Here is an 18,213-nt window from a genome sequence, read left to right on the forward strand (position 1 = left end):
AAGCACCTCATATAATGCTCAGGAGCGTATTTGGAAATGAGATGTTCCCTTTAAGCTGCATACGTGCGCCACTACGCAGCCGTTGAGCGGCCCACTCACAAACTGATACTTTGAAGAGAGTTTGCGCGTGTGGCAATTAAAAAAACTTAAAGGTACTGTGCGTTGAAATAAACAGACTGCGCACAACAAATAACATTTGGAGTAAAATTTGGTGTTGATTCTTAATGGTGGCTTTGTACACCAGCAATGTTCAACAAACAGATTTATTGACATAGTTATATAAAGCTCTGCTGAGACAGTCTCAGAGGTACAGTGTTCAAATCGAGACACTGCACCTCAGTGAGGATATGTTGGCCTCAGGAAAATGAGTGCAGATTCAGAAGAATGATACCTGGACTAATGGTTAAAATATGAGGACAGGTTGCATCGATTGGGCCTGTATCCTTTGAGTATAGAAGATTAAGGGATGATCTAATTGAGGTGTTTAATGATCTAATATGGTAGATAGAGAGAAACTATTTCTCAAGTTGGGAGGGGGGTGTTCCATAATAAAGGAGCATAATAAACTTAAAATTAGAGCTAAGTTATTTAGGGGTGTGATCAAATATAGGATAGTTGAAATCTGAAGAATATCATAGATCATAGAATTTACAGTGCAGAAGGAGGCCATTCGGCCCATCGAGTCTGCACCGGCTCTTGGAAAGAGCACCCTACCCAAGGTCAACACCCCCACCCTATCCCCATAACCCAGCAACCCCACCCAACACTAAGGGCAATTTTGGACACTAAGGCCCAATGCACAGAATGCACCCCCTTGATAGAGGTGCCTCCCTTTCCTTCCTGCCATTTTTCAACTAGGCCATCAAAAATGACCTGCCCCCTCCTGCCCACACCAACCACGTTATGGCGTGGGCAACATCTCATCCTGGTCAATAGGCTTGCTGACAAGCCTAATCCACCTTTAGTCATCAATTTTTAAATGGAAGGGGGGGCTGCCAATTTTGGCACCTTTCCACCCAGCGAATCATGGGGGTCAGGTCACGGATGAGCAGGAAAGTTGTGGGTTAGCCACCTGACATGTTTTAGGTGCCGCCACTGCTGAAAACGCGGCACTGGTATCTGGTGAGAGGGGGGGTGGGGGGGGGGGGGGGGGGGGTGAGGGGGGGGGGGGGGAGTATAAAGTCCAGCCCATATGTGGAGGCCACTGATCAGGCTTGATCTTGTTGAATGGTGGACTAGTTGTGACGAGCTAAACGGCCTCCTCCTGTTCCTGTGATCCTATATTCCTTCGATTGTCATTTGTCTGCAATCTTCAAAAGAATGGCTCGAAAACTGGAGTTTGACGCAACAGGATGGCTTCAGTCCATTACAATTCTCCATATTGAGGGTGAAATGGAAGAGGTTTTGACCACCAACTCCTCTACACTGACGAGAGTCCATGCTACCTGTCCGCATATTTGAACCGTTGGGCCTGGTATCATTCTGCTGAACCTACACTGCAGTTTTTCGCAGGCCAATTTATCCTCACTGAGGTGCAGTGTCTAGATACGAACACTGTACCTCAGATGGTGTCTCAGCAGTGCTAAATATAACTGTGTCAATATTTTTGTTTCTTGGACGTTGCTGGCATACAAAGCCACCATTAAGATTAACCCACCAGAGGTCCCTTTAAATTTTATTTGTTGTGCACAGCCTGTTTATTTCAGTAACTTTCTTTGCCACACACTCAGTATCTTCAAAATATCAGTTTGACTAGACAGTCAAATTTTAATCACTGGGCATTAATGGGAAAGAGGTAATTATGTTGTCACTCCAAACAGCAAAGGTGAAGGGGAACAGGTTTGGTTCTTTGAAGCCCATGCAACAGGAATATATGGGAAAAGGTTGCCAATTGGAATTTTCTACAATGGAAATTAGTGTTTGACCCATTCAAATCCCGTTCCTTGGGAGTGAATTATTCAGTCAATTGGAACCTCATGCAACTTGAGTGATTTTGTCACAGCAAGGGAAAATCTATGGAGAGATAAGCCATTTCAACACTGATGGTAACTCGCCTCAAGGGTTCCCCAGTGGCAGAAGGTGTGAACAATGGGAAACACTGCTGATAGTGGCGGACAGGAAGACCCCCCCCCCCCCCCCCCCCCCCCCCCCCACCAGCCCACCAGCCAATGGCTGGTTACCTCCAAAACCACGGTAGCACCGTGCTCCACAGCAGCACCGTCCCAGGTTCGATTCCCAGCTTGGGTCACTGTCTGTGCGGAGTCTGCATGTTCTTCTCTTGTCAGCGTGGGTTCTCTCCAGAGGCACTGGTTTCCTACTACAGTCCAAGGATGGGCAGGTTAGGTGGACTGGCCACGCTAAATTGTCCTTAATGTCCAAAATGGTTAGCTGGGGTTACTGGGTTACAGGAATAGGGCGGAGGCGTGGGCTTAAGTAGGGTTTTCTTTCCAAGGGCTGGTGCAGACTTGATGGGCCGAATGGCCTCCTTGTGCACTGTAAATTCTATGAATCTATGATCTGTTGAGGGACTTTCGATGGCATCGATGAGGTGGTTCCTGCTTGGGGATTTGTTTCTTTAGTCCTTTTTAACAGGTGTTGTTTGGAGAGAAAAGTGGTGCAATTTGCAAGTTTTGGTTCCTCCTCCGGAATGTGCTGTCTGGAGGTTATAATACGAGGAACAGGGCAGCACAGTGTCACAGCGGTTAGCTCTGCTGCCTCACGGCGCCGAGGTCCCAGGTTCGATCCCGGCTCTGGGTCACTCTCCGTGTGGAGTTTGCACATTCTCCCTGTGTTTGCGTGGGTTTTGCCCCCACAACCCAAAAGATGTGCAGGGTAGGTGAATTGGCCACGCTAAATTGCCCCTTCATTGGAAAAAATGAATTGGGTACTCTAAAATTAAAAATAAAATAAAAATAAAAACAATATAAGGAACAAATTAAAAAGGGGTCCCCGACTGATTTGGAAGGCCTTGTGTCGGAGGAGGAGAGAAAATGGTGGAGGCTCCTGTGTCGTTGTTGCTCTCTTCGTGCACAACTGAGAGGAAGGTGGAATTCCTCACACAGGCATTTAAGCAGCAGACACAAGTGGTCTCTGAATACCTGGCGAGGGTGATTGAGGTGGCAGTGGCACCCATTCTTGTCATTTTGGACAGGGTGGAACAACGGCTGGAGGTACAAGGCTCGATGATTCAGAAGGTGGAGGAGACAGGTCGTGGAGCATAGGAATTGGGTTGCCTCTTTGAGGGGGAGGTGGCGATGTTCGCAGAGAAGCAGAAGATATTGCAGGGCAAGGCCGATGACCTGGAGAATTGCCCCAGAATTTGAGGATCATGGGTTGCCAGAGGGCTAAGTGGTACGAGTGCCATTCTGTATGTGGTGAAGATGCTTGGTAGGCTGGTGGGGGAGGGAGGTCTTTGCAAACCCTCCCAAGCGGAATGGATCCACCAATTATTGAGACAGAAGCCCAGGTCTGGGGAGGGTCATCCTGTCAGGGTTTATCAGGATGCTGGTGCAGAGCTGACATAAAGGCGTGCAGGGTTTAACAAGGTCATGGCGGCTCTTTACAAGACCAAGCGTTTTTTGAGTGGCGTACAAGGTTCGCCATCGGTTCACATTCAGAGATCAAACCTTCTGTTGTCTGAGCGCCAAGCTCTGTAATTCCCACCCCACACCTCCTCCCCTCTCTTTTATTTTTTCCTTTCTTTTTTTAAAAATTTAGAGCATCTAATTAGTTATTTTTTTCCAATTAAGGATCAATTTAGCATGGCCAATCCACCTACCCTGCACATCTTTGGGTTTGTGGGGGTGAGACCCGCGCAGGCACGGGGAGAATGTGCAAACTCCACACGGTCAGTGACCCGGGGCTGGGATCGAACCCGGGTCTTATCATAGAATTTACAGTGCAGAAGGAGGCCATTTGGCCCATCGAGTCTGCACCAGCTCTTGAAAAGAGCACCCTACCCAAGGTCAACACCTCCACCCTATCCCCATAACCCAGTAACCCCACCCAACACTGAGGGCAATTTTGGACACTAAGGGCAATTTATCATGGCCAATCCACCTAACCTGCACATCTTTGGACTGCGGGAGGAACCCGGAGCACCCGGAGGAAACCCACGCACACACAGGGAGGATGTGCAGACTCCGCACAGACAGTGACCCAAGCCGGAATCGAGCCTGGGACCCTGGAGCTGTGAAGCAATTGTGCTATCCACAATGCTACCGTGCTGCCCACCAGTCACAATGGTGCCATGCCCACTGACTCCAGCCGTGAGGCAGCAGTGCTAACCACTGCACCACCGTACCGCCCCTCCCCACTCCTTAACGACACTCCTGAGAAACCACTTCTTTGACCAAGCCTTAAGTCATCTGACCGAATATCTCCTTATTTGGCCTGGTGGCATATTTTGTTTTACGATGCTCCTCTGGAAGTGCCTTGGGATGTCTCATTGTGTTTCAAGGCGCTAGATGAATATAAGTTGTTGTTTATTGGTTTCCAAGCGTCAAGTGGAGTTGTTGAAGAGTTAAAAGGTTTTGGTAGCCAGAACCTTTTGATTTCATTAAAAAAAAGAAGTTTCCATGTCACGCTTTAGGTATTATTTCTATCAGTCTGCCAGTTTGATTTTCACAAAGAACAGTAAAAAAAAATCAGCCATAAAATAGAGTCGAACACATGCAACTCAGCTCAGAACCCCACAGCTGTTTTCATTTTGTCCTAGAAATGAGATGAATTTTCATCTGTATCAGCTCTGGTTCTTAACTTGTTGAAACAAAAAGTGAAATGAAGTTACGTTAAAAAAAAAACTCACTGGAAACGCTGACGCTTTCACATTTGCTTGATTACAATTAATTACGAGATTGCTAACCTCTGCTTACACATCTTTGATGGAGGAAGCTATTATGTAAATCCAGCGGAGGTATAAACTATCTGCTCAATGCAGGAGCATGTTCTGTGCGTCGGTTCATCATTGCGAAGTTGCACAAAAGGTTTTGAAATCTCACTGGCCTGTGACCAAGTGATAACTGACTGTGATTAGCACAGTAATGAAACTGTTAGTCAAGGTGCTTGGAAGCAACACATTCAGAAGGATGGCTATAAAATTCTGGCCTCACCCTAATGCCATTTGAGTTTGTCATTTAACGGGTGCTCAGAGTTATGGGGCAGTGTGGGGCCAGAATAGCATCTGGTACCTATAGCACATTAACATGAATAAGCGTCGCGAAAGGACTTTGCAGGCTGTCAAGAAAGGAAAATGTGCATTTATATAGCACCTTTCACAACCTCAAGACATCTCAAAGCACTTTACAGCCAATGAAGTACATTTGAGATATGATCACTTTTGTAATGTTGGGAAAGTAGCGGCTAACTTGCACACAGCTCCCACAATATGACAGTGACCAATAATCTGTTTCTTAGTGATGTTGGTTGATGCAGGATCGGGGAGAGCAGGGTGCACATAGTGCTAATCGCAGGGATTTCAGGCTTGAATAACACCATTCCGCTCCCAAGTGATCTCCTCAGGCCTTAAAGTGCCCGCAAATAAATGGCCGTGCATTGTGAACCCCTCTCCGGGCGCAAGGTTCTGCGGTGTGGGCGGTTATTGAAACAAGAGCCTGAATCCACATGGCCATTTGTTGTCACAGCCAGGGTGCATTCTGGGTGATTTAGTCCACTTTTAGGTGTGCTGTCGCCCTCCTGCATGGGCGCTGGCGGACTAAGTGAGAACTGGAGTCGAGATGGCAGAGGGGCCAGGGAGTCCTCAAGAGGCAATGGTTGCAGTAACAGTGAGACCCAGGGCTGCTGGAGTGTCAGACAGGGCGGGGAGGAAGCACTCACTCCTTGCCAACTTCATAGCTGTTCTGAACTCCTCTTCAGTGATAAAATCTCTGAACCTCCTGGACTCGGGGGGAGGGGGGAGTGAGTGAGTGAGTGAGTGAGTGAGTGAGTGAGTGAATGTGAGAGTGAGTGGTCAGTGAGCGTGAGAATGAGTGTGGGAATGAATGAGTGAGTGTGAGAGCGACTGCGAGAGGGGGAGGCCGTGGTATAATTGTATTATCTGTACAGACCCAGGGTAATGTGCTGGAGAGCCAGGTTCGAATCTCACTGCGGCAGATGCTGAAATTTGAATTCAAATGATGGGCATTGTTGTAAAAACCCATCTGGTTCACTAATGTCCTTTAGGGAAGGAAATCTGTCGTCCTTATGGTCTGGCCTACATGTGACTCCAGACCCACAGCAATGTGGTTGACTCCTAAATGCCCTCAGGAATGGGCAATAAAGGCTGTGACTCCCATATTCCGTGAACAAATGTTTTTATTAAATTGGAGGAGTGCAGAAACCTTGGAAGGTTGCAGGAGGTGAGCGAGATAGGGTGGGGTGAGGCCACAGAGCCATTTGAGAATTACTCCATATGTCGTTTTACCTCACGTTGGTTTTAAAATGAAATGAAAATCGCTTATTGTCACAAGTAGGCTTCAAATGAAGTCACTGTGAAAAGCCCCTAGTCGCCACATTCCGAAGCCTGTTTGGGGAGGCCGGTACTGGAATTGAACCGTGCTGCTGGCCAGCCTTGGTCTGCTATCAAAGCCAACGATTTAGCCCAGTGTGCTAAACCAGCCCCTTGAGCCACATTCTCACTGAAGGAGTGATGCTCAGTGCTGAAGAACAGTTGACGGAACATTCCACAACATGCGTGATCCCCCCCCCCCCCGAATGCAAGTCACTGGCGCCTGGATTCTAGTCGAAAAAGTCAAGCCGGCACCTCCAGTCCCTCAAAAGTTGCAGATGATTCTTTTTTCCCCCAAATCCAGCCGTCAGCAGTGGGCACAATATTACAGCCAAATTCAGTTTACTTTCACAGATTTGTTCAAGGGCTTGTACATAAATTTTAAAATTCCCTTGGCTATTGCATTCCTCGGTTGTGTCTTAAACCAACTTCAAGTGATTTATGCTCAAACTTCAAAGGGTGAAAAAGGGATGTGGGTATTTTGTAAACCGAACAGTGTGGGGGGGGGGAGGGGGGAGAGAGAGAGAGAGGATGAGAGGGAGAGACAGGTGTCGAGCTGGGGGTTGGGAGGCCTCCTGCTTTGAGAAATGGGCTTTTATCCTCAGTTCTTTTTTTTTTCAGAACACAAAAACGCTGGGCTAGAGTTTCTGTGGGAATTTTCCCATCTCCCCCCCCACCTAAAATCGACAGTAATCCCGGAGGAACGGCGCAGGGAGCTGTTTTGCTCCGCTTCTGTGAGGGCTTGTGGTGGAGCTGCCACTGAAATTGTGACGAGAAATCAGGAGGGCTCCCGAGGGAATTCACCTTTTTTCTTTCCCTCTCCCCAACGTTTTGTCAAAGCTGCAGAGCTTCCATCTCAATGGCTTTGTTTTCTTTCAGGAACCTTTCCCTGCCCTCCTCTCCAGAAGCTGTTGACTTAACGCTGGACTGTCGGCCTGGATTGCAATTCCAGCTTCCAGGCGGATGCAGGATAGGGGGTGGGGGGGGGGGGTGTGGCAATTAAAATGTTGACCATCACATCCCCACCTTACTGATGTCATCACCTCTGTCCCACATCCTGACCTTCATGGAAACCATAGAATGATATTGCACAGAAGTAGGCAATTCGGCACAGCATACCTAGACTATCTGTACCGAGCACTTTGGGATAGTTACCCAATTAATGCCGCTTCACGGCTCTTTCTCCATTGCCCTGCAAATATACCCCTTCAAAAGTTTATTCAATTCTCATTTGAATATCACCGTTACTGCTCAGGCTAACTCTCCAGTGCAGTACTGAGAGGGTGCTGCGTTGTCAGAGGTGCTGCCTTTCAGGTTGAATGTTAAGCTGAGGCCCCATCTATCCTCTTAGTTGGATGTAAAAGATCCCGCAGCAATATTTTGATGAAGAGCAGGGCAGTTCAGAATCATTAAAACAGATTATCCTTCGGATCCCAGCCCTGGGTCACTGTCCGTGTGGCGTTTGCACATTCTCCCCGTGTCTGCGTGGGTTTCGCCCCCACAACCCAAAGATGTGCTGGTTAGGTGGATTGGCCACGCTAAATTGCCCCTTAATTGGAGAAAAAAAAATAATTGACTATTCTAAATTTGTAAAACGAACTGTGAAATTATCCAGCCTTTATTAAATTGCTTGCGGTGTTGAGGAATTTGCTGTGTACCTTGGTTGTGTTTCCTAAATTACGACGGTGATCACTCTTCAAAAGAACTTATTTGGTTGCCAAGTGCTTTGGAACTTGTTGAGGTTGTGAAAGACACCACAGGTCCAGTATCCGTTACCCCAAATCTTCGGCATCGATTGCGTTTTGGATTCCAGATAATTTCAGTGAGGTAAAGTCGCAGAAGTCCCAGATGATCATAGGCCGCTTTCACCTTTGAGGCGGAGAGCTGACTGGTGGTGATTCATAATACAAGAATCTTTATTGTTATAAGTAGGCTTACATTAACACTGCAATGAAGTTACTGTGAAAATCCCCTAGTCGCCACATTCCGGCGCCTGTTTGGGTGCACAGAGGGTGAATTCGGAATGTCCAATACCTAACAGTATGTATTTCGGGACTTGTGGGAGGAAACCGGAGCACCCGGAGGAAACCCACGCAGAGACGGGGAGAACGTGCAGACTCCGCACAGCCAGTGACCCAAGCAGGGAATTGAATGTGGGACCCTGGCGCTGTGAAGCAACAGTGCTAACCACTGTGCTGACCTGAGGATCACCACACCTCAGGTGAGGGGCAAGGTTGAGAAGGCAGGGCCTTCATAATTAACCTCAGCCGGTATGGGAATTGAACACAAACTGTTGGCCTTGCTCTGCAGCACTAACCAGCTGTCCAGCCAACTGAGCTAATTTTCAGTGAGATAATTTCAGTATTCGGATACTGTATATATGACGAGGCCTACTTACATTACAATAGCCTAACTATGGCCTAAAGTAAATAAAATAGCTCGAAAACTAAGATGTATCACTGAATAATAAATACAGGGGGTGGTATTCACTGTCCCGCAGCACCTGTTTTCCGGTGCAGCACGCCCCAGCCGGCAGCAGGATTCTCCGTCCCGGCAGCTGGCCAATGGTGTTCCCCATTGTGGGCACCCCCGCAACATCAGGAAACCAGCTGGCGAGAGTGCGCTGCCGGCTAAGCGGAGGTGCCTACCAACGGAGAATCCACCCCCGGAATAAGCTCCCACCCGTGTGGCCATTTTTGATTCAGCTTCTCGGAGAGGTTCAGAGTGTCGATGTGCAGACAAACAACTGCGCTTTCCACATTAAAGACTGGGAGCAGTTAGCCAGCTTGGTGTTGGCTCTGGTCATTTTGGCTCGGGTCAGGGGGTCCTCACACTTAAGGACGGGTGCAGTCAGCGAGTTTCGTGTTGCCTCGGGTCACGTCTGCTCGGGCAAGGGATTTCCCACGCTAGTGGTCGATGAGGTTTCAAAAACGTGGGGTTTCTGGATGTGTCGGGATTTGGGATTTCTGGAAAAAGGATACTCGACCTGTGTAAAAAGATTTTCCCCTTGTCCCAAGTTTTCCCTCTGATTGTAACCCCCCCCCCCCATCCCCCCTTACCCCACTGCCTTCAGGACTCGCCTGTACCCACAGCTGTGGCTTGTGACCACTGAATCCCATCTTCTGCCCAATGGGTCCATTGGTGTTTGGGTGTGTAGGTGAGGAATATTGCATGACCTCCGCTGCCCCTGATGAAGGGAAGGGAGGGGAGGGTAAAAATTATTAGGGAGTGAACGGGACAAGAGAAAAGGGGGTAAATGGGTGACTGAGGAGTGGAGAAAGGAGAGTGGGAGAATGGGTGCATCTGGCCTTGATTTAGGAAACAGCTCCTAGAGGTGAAAGGGCATGTCTCCTGCACCACCCAGTTTCCCAGAGAATTCCTACTGAGTGAGTAACCAATGTGGAATAAAGTGTTAGTCACTGATCAGGAATTCACACAGAGAAGAAGTGTTATGTGGTGTCAGTTGTCCAAATTCTGGCATATTTCTTGTGGCAAATTCTGAATTGTTAGCTGCTCCTCACGATCGCCCAAAGTGGCCTTTCCTGGGCGCTGAGTTGAGTGACTGCGAGGACATTTGGATCATCAAACGTAATAAAGACTTGCATTTATATAGTGCTTTTCACAACCATTGGCCATCTCAAAGCCCTTCACAGCAATGAAATACTTTGGGATGGAATTTTGCGACCGCTCCGAACTTCCATTCCTGCCGGAGTCAAAGGAGCTTTAAATGGTTCGCTACAATTGATGTCCCCACCCGTGCCATAATGCAGCCATCACGTTCTGCCTTTGAAGTTTGATCATTGCTGTAATGTAGGACACTCTACGGATGATTGAGTACAGCAAGAGCTCACGAGCAGAAATGTCACAATGACCCAATAATCTGTTTTTTAAATGTTGATTGAGGACCAGGACACTCTGTGACCTTTCCTAATAGTGCCATGGGACCTTATATACCCTTCCAAGCAAGGACAAGGGACCTCAGTTTAATATCATAGATCATAGAATTTACAGTGCAGAAGGAGGCCATTCGGCCCATCGAGTCTGCACCGGGTCTTGGAAAGAGCACCCTATCCAAGCCCACACCTCCACCATATCCCCATAACCCAATAACCCCACCCAACACTAAGGTCAATTTTGGACACTAAGGGGCAATTTAGCACGGCCAGTCCACCTAACCTGCACATCTTTGGACTGTGGGAGGAAACCGGAGCACCCGGAGGAAACCCACGCACACACGGGGAGAACGTGCAGACTCCGCACAGATAGTGACCCAAGCCGGGAATCAAACCTGGGATCCTTGAACTGTGAAGCAATTGTGCTAACCACCATGCTGCCCTGCACGTCTCACCTGAAAGGCTGCACCTCTGGCAGGGAGGGACTCCCTCAGTACCGCACTCAAGTTTCAGCCTTGTTTATTCCTCTCAAACCCTAGAGTCGGACTTGAATTCAGAAACTTGTGATTTAGAGGCAAGCGTGCAACCAACTGATCGACAGCTACCGATGTTGGGTTAAGGTGTGTGTGACCCTGTGGACAGGAAAACTGGCAACAATGGTATGATAATAATAATCTTTATTAGTGTCCCAAGTTGGCTTACATTAACACTGCAATGAAGTCACTGTGAAAATCCCCTAGTCGCCACACTCCGGCGCCTGTTCAGGTACACAGAGGGAGAATTCAGAATGTCCAAATTACCTAACAGCACGTCTTTTGGGACTTTAGTATGCAATTGTTCAATCATTCGGTGTTTGATTATGTGGTGCCTGTTAATTGTTCACTGTGTTCTATTTGCCAGGCCTGAGGGAAATTTATAAAAGCAAGAAGCAGCAAGCATAAGAGCTGACGCCTAAAGCAACGTAAATAAAACTCCTGTTTCAACACAGAAACTGGTGTCATCTCTGCCTATCTCCGAGGCATAAAACACAACAATAGGCATGGGTTTTGTGTGCTATCAGGGAATAGAGTGGGGGATGGGTCTAGATAGGGTGCTCTTTCAGAGGGTTTGTGCAGACCCGACGGGCCGAATGGCCTCCTTCTGCACTGTAGTGATTCTATGGGAAGTGGATTGCTCCCCTCATTCTCTGCCAGGGAAAAGCATGTTCTGGTTTGGTATGTCCCCATCATTCACACATCCAATTTTTTTCCCTTTTGGTTCCTAAAGGCACCATCAAAATCCTTGTTGAGTGCAATCGCACACCATCGGTTGGCTTCTGCAACCTTACCCAAGTATTCATCCTTCATGAATAATAAATACAATACGACGATTCGGTACAGGAGTTCAAAGTGAAAAATGAAAATGAAAATCGCTTATTGTCACGAGTAGGCTTCAAATGAAGTTACTGTGAAAAGCCCCTAGTCGCCACATTCCGGCGCCTGTTCGGGGAGGCTGTTACGGGAAGTGCCCTTTACCTAAATGGCTGACAATTAACAATAGAACTTCAGACTCTAATCATTTACTTTCTCAGAAAATATTCCTTTCTTTTTTAATAGCAAATTAACATATTCAGACCAGCTCAGAATGAGTTGGCCATTCAGTGCCTCGAGCCTGCTCTGCCATTTAAAAAGATCATGGCCGAACTGTTGGTAACGATTCTCTGATCCCCGCCGGGTCGGAGAATCCCGGGGGCCGGCACGAATCCCGCCTGCTGCTCCGACGCCAGCTGCCGTATTCTCCGGTGCCGGTTTTCGGGTGGGGGCGGGATTTACGCGACGCTGGCTGGGGGTAGTTGCCAGCAGCCCCCCCCCCCTCCCCCCCCGCACCCGGCAATTCTCCGGGGGGGGGGGGGGGCGAGCGGCCGTCAGTTCTTTGCCAGTCCTGCCGGCGTGAAATGGACATGGTCCAACATGGCGGGAACTGGCTGGTAGGCTGTTCAGTGGAGTCCTCGGGTGGGAGTGGGGGGGTTCCGGAGCCTGGTCCGCGATCGGGACCTGGGGCTGCCCCACAATGGGAGACCCCATTGACCGGCCGGCGTGTCAAGGCAGAAAAATGGAACGGCGGGGCGGAGAATCCATGCCCTATATGTTTCAATCAACCTTCTCTGGTCGGTGGCAAGAGTGGGAAAAATTCCTGTTCAGCCTTGTAATGGAAAGAATGTTGGAGCCTCTGCCATCAGTATCCAGGCTGCATTATATCTGTAAATAGTTCATCATGTCCCAGCATCTCAGAGTCAATTGTAACACAGATGGCCAGTTCTTTAGCCAAGCTTTTGGCCATCAGCAGTAATATCTCCTGAGGTAACTCAGTGACAAATTCAGTTTTATAAAGATTTGGTGAGGTGCCTTGGACACATTCTAACGGTGTTATACAAATTGTTGGGTTTTGTGCCAACTACCCACTGATGTTATCCAGGGACCACTGCCGGATCGAGTAGAGTTGAAACCACTGCTGGAGCTGGTTTAGCTCACTGGGCTAAATCGCTGGCCTTGAAAGCAGACCAAGCAGGCCAGCAGCCCGGTTCGATTCCCGTACCAGCCTCCCCGGACAGGCGCCGGAATGTGGCGACTAGGGGCTTTTCACAGTAACTTCATTGAAGCCTACTCGTGACAATAAGCGATTTTCATTTCATTTTCACAAGGAGGAGTAAGTGACAACTCACCTAACCTCCACAAATCTCCTGTCCCACCTTATCTGCTATTGTTTTCTCTCGACTGGAGAGTTGTGCCCGGAGTTCCCATTGACAGCGACGGGAGCAGAGAATCTAGCCGCCCGCGAACTCCGCGCCGCCTCCAGCTGCCGAGAGACACACTCCTGGGCGTCCGAAGAATCCCGCCCTTGAAGTCAAACCTTCAAGGTAGATAATTGAAGGAGGGAGCTGCACTACACAAGCCAACAGTTCAGGGGTGCAGATCCCTGCTGCTCAGAACTCAAAAAAGCAGTCAAGGATTATTGAACCCCTACTCAAATAAATATCGTTAGCCATTTTGAAGTACTATTATAACTCGTTGCATCACACTGGGAATGTGCAGTTATATTTAAATACCCAGAAATAAAGTTGGTCTCCTGTTACCAGAGACCAACAGAGAATGGGAAAGGCAAATAAGGTGAAGGCAGCCTCTGCGTGGCTGTTAAATGACACTTTCTGAAAGCGTTTTGCCACTTAGTTATTGCGTTTCCTTTGCAGTTTCTGATGCTTTCTAAACCCAGCCTCTGCAAGTCTTCGTATGCCTTGTGATCGCAAAAGGCAAAATTTGCTTTTATTTAATATGCACCAGAGTCTGAACAAACGCGTTCATCTGTGAACCAGTGCCTTACCTTTAGTGCGCAAAGTTACTGTTATTGTCAATAATCAGGGACACCAGTTCACAGCGACTGAATAAATCAACATCTGCTTTTGTTAGTTGGGATTCAAGGACTTTTAATGGAATTTTGTGGTTCCGATTTTGCGATTCCGTTCGTTTCTGTCTCTGAAAACTCAAAATCATTGACCTTGATTATAGAGAAAAAAAGGACGTGCATTTATTTCCTTTCTTGTTGCACCCTCAGGGCTTCACAGTCAGTGAATTAATTAGTCAAATTCAGTAACTCTTCTGAACACATCAACACTGAAATGTCCCCACACGCGAGGGGAAGCGTACTTTTCAGTGGCGTCAGTTTAAGGAGGAATTGTTGGCCCGATCGTTGAAGGGGCTCCATGCCTTTCTTTGGCTAGAATCTTTGGGGTCTTTGAATTGCATCTGAGCAGGCACCCTTGGTCACACATCTCCTTTGTAACTTGCAGCTATGCAGCCCATTGCCTTGAGGCCAGTCTAACAAAAGTGCAAAGGTCCTGGATTGGGTAGGGGTGAGGATGGGGACCTGAATTGATGAGGAAAGGAGCCTCTCGTAATCGTATTAAAGAATCGAAACATAATGCAGCCTCAGAATTATCAAACGTCAAATATATATTCTTTCTCTTTGGCAAGTTCTCAAACTCAATATCACTCTTGGTGGGGTTGGGATGGAACATAGATGCAGCTCAATTTGCGAGGTCTCAGATCGCAACGAGACAAACAAAATAGCCTTACCTTGATAGAAATCTTGAAGAGTCACTTTGTCGAGAAATCGGGAGCAAAGCACAGACTCGGCAAGAGTGTGCAGGCCAGTGGAGGGACCCCGTGCTGCCTTAGTCCAGCGACGAGAGGGAAGCGCGATGGCTCTAAAGAGAGCAAATGGCAGCAGTTGTCTTTTTAAGAAACTAGGCTTGACTTGGGGTGGGAGGGGGCGCGTGGCGGGGGCCGGGGAAGTGGAGGGTGGGGTTTACAGATGACAGTGTTCCCTGGTGTCCAGGCGTAAGCGATGGTAATTAAAAATTGAACATGTGTCACTTCGAAAATTATCGCTTTTGCATTAGGGCTTTTAGAAGCAGCTTGCATTGAAGGGAACAAGGGCTGCACAGAGCTTCTGCTGACTGGATTTGTTGAGCCCAGCCTGCACCTGCTGACAGGCGAGCGGTGCAAGGACAACTGGAGGGGAACTTCTCTCCAGTCACCACTAAGGGGGTGGCTGCAGCTTTGGTGGATTTTACTCTTGTCGCCTCTCAGCCGCCCACGCAGTTAAAGCGGCAATAAAAACAGCTTTGGGTAAAGCACGGGAATGGAAAGAATGAATGTCAAAAAACCCAATAATGCTGCAGCCGCTCCATGAATCCTTTGCCTTCAACTTGTTTCAAGTTTCAATTTGCTGCTTCTGATCCTTGATCCATCCAAATATTTTTCACAGATCCCCCCATTTGCTGTCTTCAAATTGGCTGCTGCATTTCCTAAAGTACGACAGTGTCTGCAATTTAGAAAATATTCCATTGGCTGTGAAACTCTTTGGGACGCCCAAAGGTGAAGAAATGTCCCATTATGAAGGCAAATTCTTTCATTCCTTTTCTAATTCAGATAGTCCCGCGAATCACCAATGAACTCATAGATTATAGAATTTACAGTGCAAAAGGAGGCCATTTGGCCCATCATGTCTGCACCGGCCCTTGGAAAGAGCACCCTACTTTAGCCCACACCCTGGGCGGGATTTGCTCAGCCCGGGACCAGGCCGGAGAATCCCCACGACCGGGCCACGCCGCCCCGGCGCTGGCACGCGATTCTCCGTAGAACGGTGCCATTGGTGCCAGCGTGTTTGGCGTGACGCAGGTCATGGGCTGCAAGACGCGGCCGGTCCGCTGATTCACGCCCAGGGATGGGCCGAGTGGCCGCAGTTAAAATGCTGAGTCCCGCCGGCGCCGTCCATACCTGCGTGCAAGGGTCGGGTGGCGGCCTGTGTGGGGGAGGGGGGCTCTGACCTGGGGTAGGGGGGGGCCTCCGATGCGGCCTGGCCCGCGATCGGGGCCCACCGATCGGTGGGCTGGACTCTCCGTCCCCCGGCCTCTTTTTCCTACGCGGCGGCCCCTGTACTCCTGCGCCATGTTGCGTCGGGGCCGGCACGGTGAAGGAGGCCACTGCGCATGGGCGGATCCCGCGGCGCACCGTTCGCACCTGGATCGGCAGCTCGAGCGGCGTGAACCACTCCAGCACCGTGCTGGCCCCCAGTAGGGGCCAGAATTACTCCTGGCAGCGGCCCATTCACGCCGTCGTGAAACACGACACCGTATACGACGGTATGGATACTCTGCAGCGGGATGAGAGAATCCCGCCCCCTATCCCCAAAACCCAGTAACCCCACCTAACCTTTCTGGACACTAAGGGGCAATTTAGTGTGGCCAATCCACCGAATCTGCACATCTTTGGACTCAGAGTGGGATTTTCTGCTCCTCCGAGTGGTGGGAATCGCGGTTGGCGGCGGGCACTAAATTTGGAACAACGAAAAAAGTCAGTTTTCCACCGCCGGGAAATTAGTTTGGAATTTTGCCCTCCCGACTTTGATGGCGGGTTAAAGGCGGGTTAGTTTTCCCACTGATCTCTGTTGGGAACGGCATTTGCATCTCGTGAATGTTCATTAAAAAGCCAACTCGCTGGAAATACTTCCCACCCACCCATTCCAAAATAAATGCCCCACCAGCCAGAATTCAGAGAAACTGTTTCCCGACTGTATAGAAGTGGCTTGCCAATGGCGAGCTTCACTTGAACAACGGCGTTGAGGCCCGTAGGTGCTGCTTTCCATCCCTTGGGGCCCTGCAGGTGATTGGGAGACAAAAGTTGGCATAATTCCTCTGCTCTTCTTCAAAATAGTGGCATGGCATCTTTTACAAACTGCGTAGAGAACGTGGACAAGACTTCAATTTAACAGCTCATCGAAAAGACAGCGCCCTCGTCACTAACCTGGAGTGGCGGTTTTGTGCTATGGAGGGGAACTTGAATCCACAACCTTGGACACAGATGAAACCTGAGCCACAGGTGAAAGTGCATCTCATGGTTCAATCTTCGAGCTATCTCCTAGAACATTAATACTGTGACACAGCTTCATTCATTTACAATACCTCCAAGCTTTAAAATTGAAAATACTGTCCCCGCATTACCGACATGTCTTCCTTTTGCTCCTTTCCGTGGCGTCCTGCTCGTCAAGTCTTTTTCATCCGGTGAGTTAACGAAGAAACCATCTTACAGTGAAAGTATTTCATCCCTAGTTTTGCACCGTCCCCCCATCACCAGTGGAGCTTTGAATTCTGGGGGCTGAAGTCTGTAGGCCTAGAGCAGACTCAAAGGGCTGTATGACCTCCAGGTGCTCTTAATCCTTATTTTCCATGGCCCCTGCTATCTGTGAGGCTTCCTGGAAATGAGTGTCAGTACCAAGGTCAGCATTGATTGTCTCTCCCTCATTGCCCTTGAATGGTTTGCTCAGCCACCAGCAGAGGCAATGGTCAACCATGTTGCCGTGAGTTGGAGTCACATAAAGGCCAGGCCAGGATTTCCTAAAGAATATCTGTGAACCCAATGGTTTGTGCAAGAATTCAGTGAGTTCATAGTCAGCGTTACAGAGGCCAGCTTTTTGACTATTCACTTATTTAATTAACTGAAATTAAACTTCCTAAGTGGGGATCTGAACACATAAGCTCCAGTTGCCAGGATTATCCATCCAATAACACGACCGCTACTCCACCATACACCGAGTAGAGACAGCCTTGTTTACATTTAGTGCTTTCCGTCCCAGGCTACATCCACAATGAGCCTCTAAACCAAGTTCAGGTAGGCCCCTTAAAGGCAAGATTTCCCTTTCCTTCATACTTACAGACACATTTTCTCTGTGCATTCTTTGTCCTGTCGAGTAGCCCTCTACCTCTCTGCAATTCTGAGCAATATTTGCAGTGACGCCATTAACCTCAGCACCCTCAGATTATCAATTGTTGAAATCATTCAGGATGTCTCCCCCTCACAAACACCTTCTCGAAGGTTGTGCGCTGAGATCATAGAATCATAGAATCCCTGCAGTGCAGAAGGAGGCCATTCGGTCCATCGAATGTGCACCCACTCTTTGAAAGACGACCTCAGGTCCAATTCGCCACATTCAATGACATTACCATTGCTGAATCCCCCACTATCAACATCCTGGGGGTTACCATTAACCACAAACTGGACTAGCCAGGTAAATACTGTGGCTACCAGAGCAGGTCAGAAGCTCGGAATTCTGTGGCGAGTAACTCACCTCCTGACTCCCCAAATTCTGTCCACTTTCTACTGGGCGCAAGTAAGGAGTGTAATGGAATACTTTCCACTTGCCTGGATGAGTGCAGTTCCAGCATCACTTTATAAGCTCGACACCATCCAGGACAAAACAGCCCGCTTGATTGACAAGCTA

General features: G+C 48.7%; 1 protein-coding gene across 1 annotated transcript in view; it reads right to left on the minus strand.

Moving 5' to 3' along the window:
- The window catches only part of rgmd (RGM domain family, member D), a 103,541-nt gene extending 88,880 nt beyond the window's left edge, over positions 1 to 14,661 (minus strand). The window contains exon 1 of the mRNA XM_038777690.1: positions 14,508 to 14,661. The gene's annotated coding sequence lies outside the window, so the exon portion shown is untranslated. The remainder of the gene's footprint in view (positions 1 to 14,507) is intronic.
- Positions 14,662 to 18,213: the final 3,552 nt, after the last annotated feature.

This window comes from Scyliorhinus canicula, chromosome 18 (assembly GCF_902713615.1).
Source record: "Scyliorhinus canicula chromosome 18, sScyCan1.1, whole genome shotgun sequence".
Classification (NCBI taxonomy): Eukaryota; Metazoa; Chordata; class Chondrichthyes; order Carcharhiniformes; family Scyliorhinidae; genus Scyliorhinus; species Scyliorhinus canicula.